Below are 3,804 nucleotides of genomic sequence, written 5' to 3' on the forward strand. Positions count from 1 at the left end.
ATGATGTGTATAACAAACTAAAAATGTAAAAAAAGCTTGTGTTGCAATTTGTTTGACGTTAAATTTTACTTTAATCGGACTATTCTAAGCGAGATTAAGATACGTTGAAAAAAAATTCAAAGAATAAAAATGATTAATGGTGATAGCAATACTAGATTTAAAGCGTCATTTTCATGCACTACAATTTATCGTTGGCGAAAAACAGCTTAAGTGTTTGAATATTCAGTCCTACGCATAAACCCAAGATTTCCAGTTTTCCCCCAAAATTTGCTATCTCTGGCCAGTGATGAGCATTTGATTATAATTACATGGCTTGTCACAGTATCACTGATAGCAGCACCCTAGAATGTTTTATGATTCTGTCATGTTTCAAGAATGTATAGTTTAAGCTGTAGGATATAGAGAACATTTCAGATATAAGGAAAACGAAGATTTTCATAGGTACATTCAATTTTGACTAAAAAGACTGGATTACATTAAAAAAAGGTTTTTAATCATTTACAACTCGCAATCACAGGGACTCAGTTCCGTGTTGGGATAGTGAAGGGTAAAATTAATTTTAGAGAAAAAAAAATTATAAGTATTTTTTTCTAAAATTGCTTTTTACACTACCCCAACACTGTGCCGAGTCCCTGTGATCAAAATAAAGATACTAATGTAAATTACTTTCATTCAATTTGGTAGAAAAAAGATCACTGAATGTGAAAAAAAATTGTAAAAAAGGTAGCAAAATGTAAACAAAGTAGTATTTTGACTTCCATGCAAAATACTAAATCACTTTTACTATACCAATTGCAAAAAAGAAGAAAATAGTAAAATAATGATGACCTTTAAATTTATAGTAAAGTTATAAGTTCAAAGAGAAAATATCTCTTGAAAATAAGATGCTAGAGTTATGAACCTTGTCATGCATGATGTAAGTAATGACAAAGAACAATTATTTTAAGTCTAGAGTAGATATCATTTCTAATAACAAAGATTATACTTAGAAATATATGAATTTTACCTAAATTCCAAGTTCAAAAATGAAATGGAGATAATTCTAGAAATACAGCTAGAGTTATAAATCTATTCGCACCTGATATAAGTGTTAAGAAACATATTTTGAAGTGCAAAAAATATCAAAATACAAAAATAATATATAAACAAGAGCTGTCACAGAACGTGACAAATGCCTCAAAGGATTCTAGTTATAAACCACCTATTACATGCTAAGTGTGGTGGTAAAAATTGACATAGTTTGAACCCCAGCAGTGACCTTTAAGTTAGACAAAGAAACCTGGGTTAGGTTCACAACAAATTGTCCATCTATGGTGACTTAATATTTTTTTTAAAAAAATTGAAACTTTCATGTATGGAAGTTACAGAGCAGACACAATAACCACCATTAAATTTTATATGTATATAACATAAATATTGAAAAAGTTTAAACCTCAGCAGTGATCTTGAACTAAGGCATAGGAACACGGGTCTAAAGCACAACACATCATATATTTATGATAATTTCATATGCGAAATAAAAAATATAATCCTTTTATTCATATTAGTTTTAGAGCAGACACGACCATCTCTGCCTATATGTATATTAACATCAAAATTGACAAAGTTTGAACCCCCACAGTGACCTTGATGAGTCTTGTTCGTGGCACACAATATATCTATGGTTATTGAAATATGTGAAAGAAAAATGCATACTGAAGTTTCAGAGCGGACACGACCACCACCTTCTATATTTATATAACATAAAAATGACAAAGTTTGAACCCCCACAGTGACCTTGACCTTAGTCGTAGGAACCCGAGTCTTGTTCGTGACACACCATACATTTATGGTTGTTTAATATATGAAAGAGAAATTAAAATTCTTTCATGCATACTGAAGTTTTTAGAGCGGACAGGACCACCACCTTCTATATTTATATAACATAAAAAATGACAAAGTTTGAACCCCACAGTTACCTTGACCTTAGTTGTAGGAACCCGAGTCTTGTTCGCGACTCACCATACATTTATGGTTTTTTCATATATGAAAGAAAAATTAATACTTTCATGCATACTGAAGTTTCAGAGCGGACACTACCTCCACTGTCTTTATGTATAAAACCTGACGAACTGACAGACAGACAGACGGACGGTTCGATTTTAATATGCCACCCTTCAGGGGCATAAAACATCTAAGTTCAAAGGGGAAATAATTCTGGAAATATTCATGCTAGAGTTATAATTCTTGTCACACATGTATAAGGAACATATATTTTTAAGTTAGAAGTAGATACCCTAAGAAATAAAGAAGTAAGTAAAAAGGTAACCTTTTTTTTTAGGAAAAAAATGAGTTCATGGGGAGATAATTCTGGAAAAATATTGGTGCTAGAGTTAACAACATTGTCACATATGATGTAGTTGATGGTAAGGAACACATATTCGAAGTTTAAGTCAATCCCTTATTATGAAATAGAAAGAGAAAAAAATACATTATTTTATGGAAAGTTATATGTTCAAGGGGATATAGTTCTGGAAATACTGGTTTTTGAGTTTAACACCTTATCACATGATGTGTATGATCATAAGGAATACATGTGTACATATAAGGAAAATATTAATGACCCTTCGGGACGGGACTAATTTTTACCCCAGGGCTTTGATCTGAACAAACTTGATAGACACTCAGTATAAGATGTTTCATGCCAAATATCTAAGCTCTAGCTCTTTGGATTTTTTAAAAGAACATTTTATAAGGGTTTTTTTCTGTTGCTATGGCAACCAAAGTTCTGCATGGAATTTTATTCTTTGAACATGGTAGAGCCTTATGCAAGGAACACTACTGCAAAGTTTCAACAAATTTGGCTAAGTGGTTTAGGAGAAGAAGTCATTTAAAGAAATTTTTGACGCACGGACATTGTCCTCAGATGAGCTAATAAAAAAGTTAGCGATAAAATGTTAACTGCATAAAAGCATTAATTTAAAGTATGTACGCTGGCGCCGGCTTACAAGCCGAGATGATTAGGACAGCTCTCCATATATTTAATATAGTTGAGCTAATAATAAAAATATCACTTACCTGGTCACTTAGTTAAGAGTCTTGCACTAAAATTGCAGTAAATACAATGTTTTTGTTTTCTTTTTGTTTTTAAGCGGTTTTTTTTTCGGGGTGGGGGTGGGTAGGCAGTTCACTCAGTAACATGAGTAACACTGAACAGTGACACTTTACTATGGACGAAGATGATTATCACTTATAAAGTATATATCCTAACATATAATTCATTTAGTAACTAAAATTTATCTTGTGATATTAAGTATTAATATTTACAAAATAATTCAAATTATTGCTAAAAGTTTCACAATTAAAAACATCGATAAAAGTTAGAGTATGTTCAGAAATTTGATCCTTCAACGTTAGGGCCATTAGATAAGAATACAGAGGGCCAATTAATAATGACAAGACTCTCAACTCAGTTGACGTGTTAATGGGAGATATACAGTTAATAGTGATTTACTAGCTGATAAGCCCTTACTGAGATTCAGCAGGCTGGGAGGGTTTATGCGTAGGACTGTATTGGCCGTACCGGATATCTTTACTCGAAAAACTACTGATGAGAATAGTATGTACCCTGATAATAGTAAGGAGTGTATAATAAATCTATTGTGATAATTATTATTAGTTTTTGTAAATATAACCTAGTCAAAACGCATATAGAAACTTGATTCCTGAACAACAACACAAAACTTAAACACTCACGTATCGTTTAAAAAGTTTTATTGAATTTTCGCATCATATGAAAAATTCAATATCATAGAACATATTCTC

The sequence above is a fragment of the Ruditapes philippinarum genome, unplaced genomic scaffold (assembly GCF_026571515.1).
Source record: "Ruditapes philippinarum isolate M1 unplaced genomic scaffold, ASM2657151v2 ctg83_1_1_1_1, whole genome shotgun sequence".
Taxonomy (NCBI): domain Eukaryota; kingdom Metazoa; phylum Mollusca; class Bivalvia; order Venerida; family Veneridae; genus Ruditapes; species Ruditapes philippinarum.